This window comes from Ambystoma mexicanum, chromosome 10 (genome assembly GCF_040938575.1).
Source record: "Ambystoma mexicanum isolate Mex_15411 chromosome 10, UKY_AmexF1_1, whole genome shotgun sequence".
Lineage (NCBI taxonomy): Eukaryota > Metazoa > Chordata > Amphibia > Caudata > Ambystomatidae > Ambystoma > Ambystoma mexicanum.
This window is the reverse complement of record NC_090932.1, coordinates 521971512-521981233: the sequence shown is the minus strand read 5'-3', so window position 1 is coordinate 521981233 and position 9722 is coordinate 521971512. Positions and strand designations below refer to the sequence as shown.

Below are 9722 nucleotides of genomic sequence, written 5' to 3'. Positions count from 1 at the left end.
GGGCCTTCTGAGATTTGTACCTTTAAGCATCTAATTGGCTAGACCATGCAGTTTTGAAAGCCAATTGAGAAATGGCTCACTGCCTGAACATGGAGCACAAAAAAGCCTACAGCACCTGGTATTCCCAGGCGGTCTCCCATTCAGGTACTAACTAGGCCCGACACTGCTTAGCTTCTGAGATCAGACGCATTCAGTGTGGTGTGGCCATAGGCTCTGGGCCTTCTGAAATTTGTACCTTTAAGCATCTAGTTGGCTAGACCATGCAGTTTTGAAAGCCAATTGAGAAATGGCTCACTGCCTGAACATGGAGCACAAAAAAGCCTACAGCACCTGGTATTCCCAGGTGGTCTCCCATCCAGGTACTAACTAGGCCTGACACTGCTTAGCTTCTGAGATCAGATGAGATCAGGCGCATTCAGTGTGGTGTGGCCGTAGGCTCTGGGCCTTCTGAGATTTGTACCTTTAAGCATCTAGTTGGCTAGACCATGCAGTTTTGAAAGCCAATTGAGAAATGGCTCACTGCCTGAACATGGAGCACAAAAAAGCCTACAGCACCTGGTATTCCCAGGCGGTCTCCCATCCAGGTACTAACTAGGCCCGAAACTGCTTAGCTTCCGAGATCGGGCGCATTCATTGTGGTGTAGCCCTAAAATTGAGAAATGCTAAGAGTATTACTCTTATGCATTTACAGTTAGTAAGCTAAGCCATAAAGCCACTTGCAACATGATACCACGCTCATCACCCGATCAGCGCTGGATCAGGCTCGATCAGGCGAGATATATAAGACTTGTGGGCCCATTCAGGACTCCTATGTCTGGTTGGATAACTTTACTCCATCCATCCTGTTTCTGTTGCAGGGAGTTGGAGAGAACAACCAACACAACCATGGCTTTCTTTCAAGACTCTTTATGGACTCAATATTCTCTGAACTGCATTACATTTGAAGGTAGATTTATTACCCATGAACACACTACCCGTATGTTAATTTTATGTAAATAGGTAGCGCCAGCCCTCATGTTGTTGTCCAACATTTCCGCTATTAAAAGGGATACATTTATTTTGGAATCATAAGCAAATTTAAAAAGAAATTGAGAAGTGGCACAATTACTAATCATAGAGCACAAAAAAGCCTACAGAACCTGGTATTCCCAGGCGGTCTCCCATCCAGGTACTAACTAGGCCCGACACTGCTTAGCTTCTGAGATCAGACGAGATCAGGCGCATTCAGTGTGGTGTGGCCGTAGGCTCTGGGCCTTCTGAGATTTGTACCTTTAAGCATCTAGTTGGCTAGACCACGCAGTTTTGAAAGCCGATTTAGAAATGGCCCACTGCCTGAACATGGAGCACAAAAAAGCCTACAGCACCTAGTATTCCCAGGCGGTCTCCCATCCAGGTACTAACTAGGCCCGACACTGCTTAGCTTCTGAGATCAGATGAGATCAGGCGCATTCAGTGTGGTGTGGCCATAGGCTCTGGGCCTTCTGAGATTTGTACCTTTAAGCATCTAGTTGGCTAGACCATGCAGTTTTGAAAGCCAATTGAGAAATGGCTCACTGCCTGAACATGGAGCACAAAAAAGCCTACAGCACCTGGTATTCCCAGGCGGTCTCCCATCCAGGTACTAACTAGGCCCGAAACTGCTTAGCTTCCGAGATCGGGCGCATTCATTGTGGTGTAGCCCTAAAATTGAGAAATGCTAAGAGTATTACTCTTATGCATTTACAGTTAGTAAGCTAAGCCATAAAGCCACTTGCAACATGATACCACGCTCATCACCCGATCAGGCTCGATCAGGCGAGATATATAAGACTTGTGGGCCCATTCAGGACTCCTATGTCTGGTAGGATAACTTTACTCCATCCATCCTGTTTCTGTTGCAGGGAGTTGGAGAGAACAACCAACACAACCATGGCTTTCTTTCAAGACACTCAATATTCTCTGAACTGCATTACATGTGAAGGTAGATTTATTACCCATGAACACACTACCCGTATGTTAATTTTATGTAAATAGGTAGCGCCAGCCCTCATGTTGTTGTCCAACATTTCCGCTATTAAAAAGGATACATTTATTTTGGAATCATAAGCAAATTTAAAAAGAAATTGAGAAGTGGCACAATTACTAATCATAGAGCACAAAAACGCCTACAGAACCTGGTATTCCCAGGCGGTCTCCCATCCAGGTACTAACTAGGCCCGACACTGCTCAGCTTCTGAGATCAGACGAGATCAGGCGCATTCAGTGTGGTGTGGCCGTAGGCTCTGGGCCTTCTGAGATTTGTACCTTTAAGCATCTAATTGGCTAGACCATGCAGTTTTGAAAGCCAATTGAGAAATGGCTCACTGCCTGAACATGGAGCACAAAAAAGCCTACAGCACCTGGTATTCCCAGGCGGTCTCCCATCCAGGTACTAACTAGGCCCGACACTGCTTAGCTTCTGAGATCAGACGAGATCAGGCGCATTCAGTGTGGTGTGGCTGTAGGCTCTGGGCCTTCTGAGATTTGTACCTTTAAGCATCTAGTTGGCTAGACCATGCAGTTTTGAAAACCAATTGAGAAATGGCTCACTGCCTGAACATGGAGCACAAAAAAACCTACAGCACCTGGTATTCCCAGGCGGTCTCCCATCCAGGTACTAACTAGGCCCGACACTGCTTAGCTTCTGAGATCAGGTGCATTCAGTGTGGTGTGGCCGTAGGTTCTGGGCCTTCTGATATTTGTACCTTTAAGCATCTAGTTGGCTAGACCATGCAGTTTTGAAAGCCAATTGAGAAATGGCTCACTGCCTGAACATGGAGCACAAAAAAGCCTACAGCACTTGGTATTCCCAGGCGGTCTCCCATCCAGGTACTAACTAGGCCCGACACTGCTTAGCTTCTGAGATCAGACGAGATCAGGCGCATTCAGTGTGGTGTGGCCGTAGGATCTGGGCGTTCTGAAATTTGTACCTTTAAGCATCTAGTTGGCTAGACCATGCAGTTTTGAAAGCCAATTGAGAAATGGCTCACTGCCTGAACATGGAGCACAAAAAAGCCTACAGCACCTGGTATTCCCAGGTGGTCTCCCATCCAGGTACTAACTAGGCCCGACACTGCTTAGCTTCTGAGATCAGATGAGATCAGGCGCATTCAGTGTGGTGTGGCCGGAGGCTCTGGGCCTTCTGAGATTTGTACCTTTAAGCATCTAGTTGGCTAGACCATGCAGTTTTGAAAGACAATTGAGAAATGGCTCACTGCCTGAACATGGAGCACAAAAAAGCCTACAGCACCTGGTATTCCAAGGCGGTCTCCCATCCAGGTACTAACTAGGCCCGAAACTGCTTAGCTTCCGAGATCGGGGGCATTCATTGTGGTGTAGCCCTAAAATTGAGAAATGCTAAGAGTATTACTCTTATGCATTTACAGTTAGTAAGCTAAGCCATAAAGCCACTTGCAACATGATACCACGCTCATCACCCGATCAGCGCTGGATCAGGTTCGATCAGGCGAGATATATAAGACTTGTGGGCCCATTCAGGACTCCTATGTCTGGTTGGATAACTTTACTCCATCCATCCTGTTTCTGTTGCAGGGAGTTGGAGAGAACAACCAACACAACCATGGCTTTCTTTCAAGACTCTTTATGGACTCAATATTCTCTGAACTGCATTACATGTGAAGGTAGATTTATTACCCATGAACACACTACCCGTATGTTAATTTTATGTAAATAGGTAGCGCCAGCCCTCATGTTGTTGTCCAACATTTCCGCTATTAAAAGGGATACATTTATTTTGGAATCATAAGCAAATTTAAAAAGAAATTGAGAAGTGGCACAATTACTAATCATAGAGCACAAAAAAGCCTACAGAACCTGGTATTCCCAGGCGGTCTCCCATCCAGGTACTAACTAGGCCCGACACTGCTTAGCTTCTGAGATCAGACAAGATCAGGCGCATTCAGTGTGGTGTGGCCGTAGGCTCTAGGCCTTCTGAGATTTGTACCTTTAAGCATCTAGTTGGCTAGACCATGCAGTTTTGAAAGCCAATTGAGAAATGGCTCACTGCCTGAACATGGAGCACAAAAAAGCCTACAGCACCTGGTATTCCCAGGCGGTCTCCCATCCAGGTACTAACTAGGCCCGACACTGCTTAGCTTCTGAGATCAGACGAGATCAGGCGCATTCAGTGTGGTGTGGCCGTAGGCTCTGGGCCTTCTGAGATTTGTACCTTTAAGCATCTAGTTGGCTAGACCATGCAGTTTTGAAAGCCAATTGAGAAATGGCTCACTGCCTGAACATGGAGCACAAAAAAGCCTACAGCACCTGGTATTCCCAGGCGGTCTCCCATCCAGGTACTAACTAGGCCCGACACTGCTTAGCTTCTGAGATCAGACGCGATCAGGCGCATTCAGTGTGGTGTGGCCGTAGGCTCTGGGCCTTCTGAGATTTGTACCTTTAAGCATCTAGTTGGCTAGACCATGCAGTTTTGAAAGCCAATTGAGAAATGGCTCACTGCCTGAACATGGAGCACAAAAAAGCCTACAGCACCTGGTATTCCCAGGCGGTCTCCCATCCAGGTACTAACTAGGCACAACACTGCTTAGCTTCTGAGATCAGACAAGATCAGGCGCATTCAGTGTGGTGTGGCCGTAGGCTCTGGGCCTTCTGAGATTTGTACCTTTAAGCATCTAGTTGGCTAGACCATGTAGTTTTGAAAGCCAATTGAGAAATGGCTCACTGCCTGAACATGGAGCACAAAAAAGCCTACAGCACCTGGTATTCCCAGGCGGTCTCCCATCCAGGTACTAACTAGGCCCGAAACTGCTTAGCTTCCGAGATCGGGCGCATTCATTGTGGTGTAGCCCAAAAACTGAGAAATGCTAAGCGTATTACTCTTATGCATTTACAGTTAGTAAGCTAAGCCGTAAAGCCACTTGCAACATGATACAACGCTCATCACCCGATCAGCGCTCGATCAGGCTCGATCAGGCGAGATATATAAGACTTGTGGGCCCATTCAGGACTCCTATGTCTGGTTGGATAACTTTACTCCATCCATCCTGTTTCTGTTGCAGGGAGTTGGAGAGAACAACCAACACAACCATGGCTTTCTTTCAAGACTCTTTATGGACTCAATATTCTCTGAACTGCATTACATGTGAAGGTAGATTTATTACCCATGAACACACTACCCGTATGTTAATTTTATGTAAATAGGTAGCGCCAGCCCTCATGTTGTTGTCCAACATTTCCGCTATTAAAAAGGATACATTTATTTTGGAATCATAAGCAAATTTAAAAAGAAATTGAGAAGTGGCACAATTACTAATCATAGAGCACAAAAAAGCCTACAGAACCTGGTATTCCCAGGCGGTCTCCCATCCAGGTACTAACTAGGCCCGACACTGCTCAGCTTCTGAGATCAGACGAGATCAGGTGCATTCAGTGTGGTGTGGCCGTAGGCTCTGGGCCTTCTGAGATTTGTACCTTTAAGCATCTAGTTGGCTAGACCATGCAGTTTTGAAAGCCAATTGAGAAATGGCACACTGCCTGAACATGGAGCACAAAAAAGCCTACAGCACCTGGTATTCCCAGGCGGTCTCCCATCCAGGTACTAACTAGGCCCGACACTGCTTAGCTTCTGAGATCAGACGAGATCAGGCGCATTCAGTGTGGTGTGGCCGTAGGCTCTGGGCCTTCTGAGATTTGTACCTTTAAGCATCTAGTTGGCTAGACCATGCAGTTTTGAAAGCCAATTGAGAAATGGCTCACTGCCTGAACATGGAGCACAAAAAAGCCTACAGCACCTGGTATTCCCAGGCGGTCTCCCATCCAGGTACTAACTAGGCCCGAAACTGCTTAGCTTCTGAGATCAGACGAGATCAGGCGCATTCAGTGTGGTGTGGCCATAGGCTCTGGGCCTTCTGAGATTTGTACCTTTAAGCATCTAGTTGGCTAGACCATGCAGTTTTGAAAGCCAATTGAGAAATGGCTCACTGCCTGAACATGGAGCACAAAAAAGCCTACAGCACCTGGTATTCCCAGGCGGTCTCCCATCCAGGTACTAACTAGGCCCGAAACTGCTTAGCTTCCGAGATCGGGCGCATTCATTGTGGTGTAGCCCTAAAATTGAGAAATGCTAAGAGTATTACTCTTATGCATTTACAGTTAGTAAGCTAAGCCATAAAGCCACTTGCAACATGATACCACGCTCATCACCCGATCAGGCTCGATCAGGCGAGATATATAAGACTTGTGGGCCCATTCAGGATTCCTATGTCTGGTAGGATAACTTTACTCCATCCATCCTGTTTCTGTTGCAGGGAGTTGGAGAGAACAACCAACACAACCATGGCTTTCTTTCAAGACACTCAATATTCTCTGAACTGCATTACATGTGAAGGTAGATTTATTACCCATGAACACACTACCCGTATGTTAATTTTATGTAAATAGGTAGCGCCAGCCCTCATGTTGTTGTCCAACATTTCCGCTATTAAAAAGGATACATTTATTTTGGAATCATAAGCAAATTTAAAAAGAAATTGAGAAGTGGCACAATTACTAATCATAGAGCACAAAAACGCCTACAGAACCTGGTATTCCCAGGCGGTCTCCCATCCAGGTACTAACTAGGCCCGACACTGCTCAGCTTCTGAGATCAGACGAGATCAGGCGCATTCAGTGTGGTGTGGCCGTAGGCTCTGGGCCTTCTGAGATTTGTACCTTTAAGCATCTAGTTGGCTAGACCATGCAGTTTTGAAAGCCAATTGAGAAATGGCTCACTGCCTGAACATGGAGCACAAAAAAGCCTACAGTACCTGGTATTCCCAGGCGGTCTCCCATCCAGGTACTAACTAGGCCCGAAACTGCTTAGCTTCCGAGATCGGGCGCATTCATTGTGGTGTAGCCCTAAAATGGAGAAATGCTAAGAGTATTACTCTTTTGCATTTACAGTTAGTAAGCTAAGCCATAAAGCCACTTGCAACATGATACCACGCTCATCACCCGATCAGCGCTGGATCAGGCTCGATCAGGCGAGATATATAAGACTTGTGGGCCCATTCAGGACTCCTATGTCTGGTAGGATAACTTTACTCCATCCATCCTGTTTCTGTTGCAGGGAGTTGGAGAGAACAACCAACACAACCATGGCTTTCTTTCAAGACTCTTTATGGACTCAATATTCTCCGAACTGCATTACATGTGAAGGTAGATTTATTACCCATGAACACACTACCCGTATGTTAATTTTATGTAAATAGGTAGCGCCAGCCCTCATGTTGTTGTCCAACATTTCCGCTATTAAAAGGGATACATTTATTTTGGAATCATAAGCAAATTTAAAAAGAAATTGAGAAGTGGCACAATTACTAATCATAGAGCACAAAAAAGCCTACAGAACCTGGTATTCCCAGGCGGTCTCCCATCCAGGTACTAACTAGGCCCGACACTGCTTAGCTTCTGAGATCAGATGAGATCAGGCGCATTCAGTGTGGTGTGGCCTTAGGCTCTGGGCCTTCTGAGATTTGTACCTTTAAGCATCTAGTTGGCTAGACCATGCAGTTTTGAAAGCCAATTGAGAAATGGCTCACTGCCTGAACATGGAGCACAAAAAAGCCTACAGCACCTGGTATTCCCAGGCGGTCTCCCATCCAGGTACTAACTAGGCCCGACACTGCTTAGCTTCTGAGATCAGACGAGATCAGGCGCATTCAGTGTGGTGTGGCCATAGGCTCTGGGCCTTCTGAGATTTGTACCTTTAAGCATCTAGTTGGCTAGACCATGCAGTTTTGAAAGCCAATTGAGAAATGGCTCACTGCCTGAACATGGAGCACAAAAAAGCCTACAGCACTTGGTATTCCCAGGCGGTCTCCCATCCAGGTACTAACTAGGCCCGACACTGCTTAGCTTCTGAGATCAGATGAGATCAGGCACATTCAGTGTGGTGTGGCCGTAGGCTCTGGGCCTTCTGAGATTTGTACCTTTAAGCATCTAGTTGGCTAGACCATGCAGTTTTGAAAGCCAATTGAGAAATGGCTCACTGCCTGAACATGGAGCACAAAAAAGCCAACAGCACCTGGTATTCCCAGGCGGTCTCCCATCCAGGTACTAACTAGGCCCGACACTGCTTAGCTTCTGAGATCAGACGAGATCTGGCGCATTCAGTGTGGTGTGGCCGTAGGCTCTGGGCCTTCTGAGATTTGTACCTTTAAGCATCTAGTTGGCTAGACCATGCAGTTTTGAAAGCCAATTGAGAAATGGCTCACTGCCTGAACATGGAGCACAAAAAAGCCTACAGCACCTGGTATTCCCAGGCGGTCTCCCATCCAGGTACTAACTAGGCCCGACACTGCTTAGCTTCTGAGATCAGACGAGATCAGGCGCATTCAGTGTGGTGTGGCCGTAGGCTCTGGGCCTTCTGAGATTTGTACCTTTAAGCATCTAGTTGGCTAGACCATGCAGTTTTGAAAGCCAATTGAGAAATGGCTCACTGCCTGAACATGGAGCACAAAAAAGCCTACAGCACCTGGTATTCCCAGGCGGTCTCCCATCCAGGTACTAACTAGGCCCGAAACTGCTTAGTTTCCGAGATCGGGCGCATTCATTGTGGTGTAGCCCTAAAATTGAGAAATGCTAAGAGTATTACTCTTTTGCATTTACAGTTAGTAAGCTAAGCCATAAAGCCACTTGCAACATGATACCACGCTCATCACCCGATCAGCGCTGGATCAGGCTCGATCAGGCGAGATATATAAGACTTGTGGGCCCATTCAGGACTCCTATGTCTGGTAGGATAACTTTACTCCATCCATCCTGTTTCTGTTGCAGGGAGTTGGAGAGAACAACCAACACAACCATGGCTTTCTTTCAAGACTCTTTATGGACTCAATATTCTCTGAACTGCATTACATGTGAAGGTAGATTTATTACCCATGAACACACTACCCGTATGTTAATTTTATGTAAATAGGTAGCGCCAGCCCTCATGTTGTTGTCCAACATTTCCGCTATTAAAAGGGATACATTTATTTTGGAATCATAAGCAAATTTAAAAAGAAATTGAGAAGTGGCACAATTACTAATCATAGAGCACAAAAAAGCCTACAGAACCTGGTATTCCCAGGCGGTCTCCCATCCAGGTACTAACTAGGCCCGACACTGCTTAGCTTCTGAGATCAGACGAGATCAGGCGCATTCAGTGTGGTGTGGCCGTAGGCTCTGGGCCTTCTGAGATTTGTACCTTTAAGCATCTAGTTGGCTAGACCACGCAGTTTTGAAAGCCGATTTAGAAATGGCTCACTGCCTGAACATGGAGCACAAAAAAGCCTACAGCACCTAGTATTCCCAGGGGGTCTCCCATCCAGGTACTAACTAGGCCCGACACTGCTTAGCTTCTGAGATCAGACAAGATCAGGCGCATTCAGTGTGGTGTGGCCATAGGCTCTGGGCCTTCTGAGATTTGTACCTTTAAGCATGTAGTTGGCTAGACCATGCAGTTTTGAAAGCCAATTGAGAAATGGCTCACTGCCTGAACATGGAGCACAAAAAAGCCTACAGCACCTGGTATTCCCAGGCGGTCTCCCATCCAGGTACTAACTAGGCCCGAAACTGCTTAGCTTCCGAGATCGGGCGCATTCATTGTGGTGTAGCCCTAAAATTGAGAAATGCTAAGAGTATTACTCTTATGCATTTACAGTTAGTAAGCTAAGCCATAAAGCCACTTGCAACATGATACCACG

The 9722-nt window shown here is 46.5% G+C and overlaps 22 non-coding genes and 6 pseudogenes across 22 annotated transcripts; all 28 read right to left on the bottom strand.

The window, feature by feature from the left end:
• Positions 1 to 103: 103 nt before the first annotated feature.
• On the bottom strand, positions 104 to 212 carry LOC138495205 (5S ribosomal RNA; annotated as a pseudogene).
• Positions 213 to 318: 106 nt separating this feature from the next.
• LOC138493531 (5S ribosomal RNA) lies at positions 319 to 437 on the bottom strand. Its single transcript, XR_011276545.1, has one exon. It is a non-coding gene; the product is annotated as a 5S ribosomal RNA (ribosomal RNA).
• A 106-nt stretch (positions 438 to 543) lies between these two features.
• On the bottom strand, positions 544 to 652 carry LOC138495990 (5S ribosomal RNA; annotated as a pseudogene).
• Positions 653 to 1127: 475 nt separating this feature from the next.
• LOC138493900 (5S ribosomal RNA) lies at positions 1128 to 1246 on the bottom strand. The gene has a single exon (XR_011276880.1). It is a non-coding gene; the product is annotated as a 5S ribosomal RNA (ribosomal RNA).
• Positions 1247 to 1352: 106 nt separating this feature from the next.
• On the bottom strand, positions 1353 to 1471 carry LOC138493391 (5S ribosomal RNA). The gene has a single exon (XR_011276418.1). It is a non-coding gene; the product is annotated as a 5S ribosomal RNA (ribosomal RNA).
• Positions 1472 to 1577: 106 nt separating this feature from the next.
• Positions 1578 to 1686, bottom strand: LOC138495989 (5S ribosomal RNA; annotated as a pseudogene).
• Positions 1687 to 2141: 455 nt separating this feature from the next.
• On the bottom strand, positions 2142 to 2260 carry LOC138494593 (5S ribosomal RNA). Its single transcript, XR_011277509.1, has one exon. It is a non-coding gene; the product is annotated as a 5S ribosomal RNA (ribosomal RNA).
• Positions 2261 to 2366: 106 nt separating this feature from the next.
• Positions 2367 to 2485, bottom strand: LOC138496827 (5S ribosomal RNA). The gene has a single exon (XR_011278295.1). It is a non-coding gene; the product is annotated as a 5S ribosomal RNA (ribosomal RNA).
• A 106-nt stretch (positions 2486 to 2591) lies between these two features.
• Positions 2592 to 2700, bottom strand: LOC138494773 (5S ribosomal RNA; annotated as a pseudogene).
• Positions 2701 to 2806: 106 nt separating this feature from the next.
• On the bottom strand, positions 2807 to 2925 carry LOC138494193 (5S ribosomal RNA). Its single transcript, XR_011277145.1, has one exon. It is a non-coding gene; the product is annotated as a 5S ribosomal RNA (ribosomal RNA).
• A 106-nt stretch (positions 2926 to 3031) lies between these two features.
• On the bottom strand, positions 3032 to 3150 carry LOC138493644 (5S ribosomal RNA). Its single transcript, XR_011276648.1, has one exon. It is a non-coding gene; the product is annotated as a 5S ribosomal RNA (ribosomal RNA).
• A 690-nt stretch (positions 3151 to 3840) lies between these two features.
• On the bottom strand, positions 3841 to 3959 carry LOC138494386 (5S ribosomal RNA). Its single transcript, XR_011277321.1, has one exon. It is a non-coding gene; the product is annotated as a 5S ribosomal RNA (ribosomal RNA).
• A 106-nt stretch (positions 3960 to 4065) lies between these two features.
• Positions 4066 to 4184, bottom strand: LOC138496135 (5S ribosomal RNA). Its single transcript, XR_011277692.1, has one exon. It is a non-coding gene; the product is annotated as a 5S ribosomal RNA (ribosomal RNA).
• A 106-nt stretch (positions 4185 to 4290) lies between these two features.
• LOC138493403 (5S ribosomal RNA) lies at positions 4291 to 4409 on the bottom strand. Its single transcript, XR_011276429.1, has one exon. It is a non-coding gene; the product is annotated as a 5S ribosomal RNA (ribosomal RNA).
• A 106-nt stretch (positions 4410 to 4515) lies between these two features.
• Positions 4516 to 4634, bottom strand: LOC138494361 (5S ribosomal RNA). Its single transcript, XR_011277298.1, has one exon. It is a non-coding gene; the product is annotated as a 5S ribosomal RNA (ribosomal RNA).
• Positions 4635 to 5324: 690 nt separating this feature from the next.
• LOC138494289 (5S ribosomal RNA) lies at positions 5325 to 5443 on the bottom strand. The gene has a single exon (XR_011277232.1). It is a non-coding gene; the product is annotated as a 5S ribosomal RNA (ribosomal RNA).
• Positions 5444 to 5549: 106 nt separating this feature from the next.
• On the bottom strand, positions 5550 to 5668 carry LOC138496134 (5S ribosomal RNA). Its single transcript, XR_011277691.1, has one exon. It is a non-coding gene; the product is annotated as a 5S ribosomal RNA (ribosomal RNA).
• A 106-nt stretch (positions 5669 to 5774) lies between these two features.
• On the bottom strand, positions 5775 to 5893 carry LOC138494084 (5S ribosomal RNA). Its single transcript, XR_011277047.1, has one exon. It is a non-coding gene; the product is annotated as a 5S ribosomal RNA (ribosomal RNA).
• Positions 5894 to 5999: 106 nt separating this feature from the next.
• On the bottom strand, positions 6000 to 6108 carry LOC138495988 (5S ribosomal RNA; annotated as a pseudogene).
• Positions 6109 to 6563: 455 nt separating this feature from the next.
• Positions 6564 to 6682, bottom strand: LOC138494592 (5S ribosomal RNA). The gene has a single exon (XR_011277508.1). It is a non-coding gene; the product is annotated as a 5S ribosomal RNA (ribosomal RNA).
• A 690-nt stretch (positions 6683 to 7372) lies between these two features.
• On the bottom strand, positions 7373 to 7491 carry LOC138494412 (5S ribosomal RNA). The gene has a single exon (XR_011277344.1). It is a non-coding gene; the product is annotated as a 5S ribosomal RNA (ribosomal RNA).
• A 106-nt stretch (positions 7492 to 7597) lies between these two features.
• On the bottom strand, positions 7598 to 7716 carry LOC138497067 (5S ribosomal RNA). Its single transcript, XR_011278491.1, has one exon. It is a non-coding gene; the product is annotated as a 5S ribosomal RNA (ribosomal RNA).
• A 106-nt stretch (positions 7717 to 7822) lies between these two features.
• LOC138494005 (5S ribosomal RNA) lies at positions 7823 to 7941 on the bottom strand. Its single transcript, XR_011276975.1, has one exon. It is a non-coding gene; the product is annotated as a 5S ribosomal RNA (ribosomal RNA).
• A 106-nt stretch (positions 7942 to 8047) lies between these two features.
• LOC138494173 (5S ribosomal RNA) lies at positions 8048 to 8166 on the bottom strand. Its single transcript, XR_011277127.1, has one exon. It is a non-coding gene; the product is annotated as a 5S ribosomal RNA (ribosomal RNA).
• Positions 8167 to 8272: 106 nt separating this feature from the next.
• LOC138496133 (5S ribosomal RNA) lies at positions 8273 to 8391 on the bottom strand. Its single transcript, XR_011277690.1, has one exon. It is a non-coding gene; the product is annotated as a 5S ribosomal RNA (ribosomal RNA).
• Positions 8392 to 9081: 690 nt separating this feature from the next.
• Positions 9082 to 9200, bottom strand: LOC138493898 (5S ribosomal RNA). The gene has a single exon (XR_011276878.1). It is a non-coding gene; the product is annotated as a 5S ribosomal RNA (ribosomal RNA).
• Positions 9201 to 9306: 106 nt separating this feature from the next.
• LOC138493518 (5S ribosomal RNA) lies at positions 9307 to 9425 on the bottom strand. The gene has a single exon (XR_011276533.1). It is a non-coding gene; the product is annotated as a 5S ribosomal RNA (ribosomal RNA).
• Positions 9426 to 9531: 106 nt separating this feature from the next.
• Positions 9532 to 9640, bottom strand: LOC138495987 (5S ribosomal RNA; annotated as a pseudogene).
• Positions 9641 to 9722: the final 82 nt, after the last annotated feature.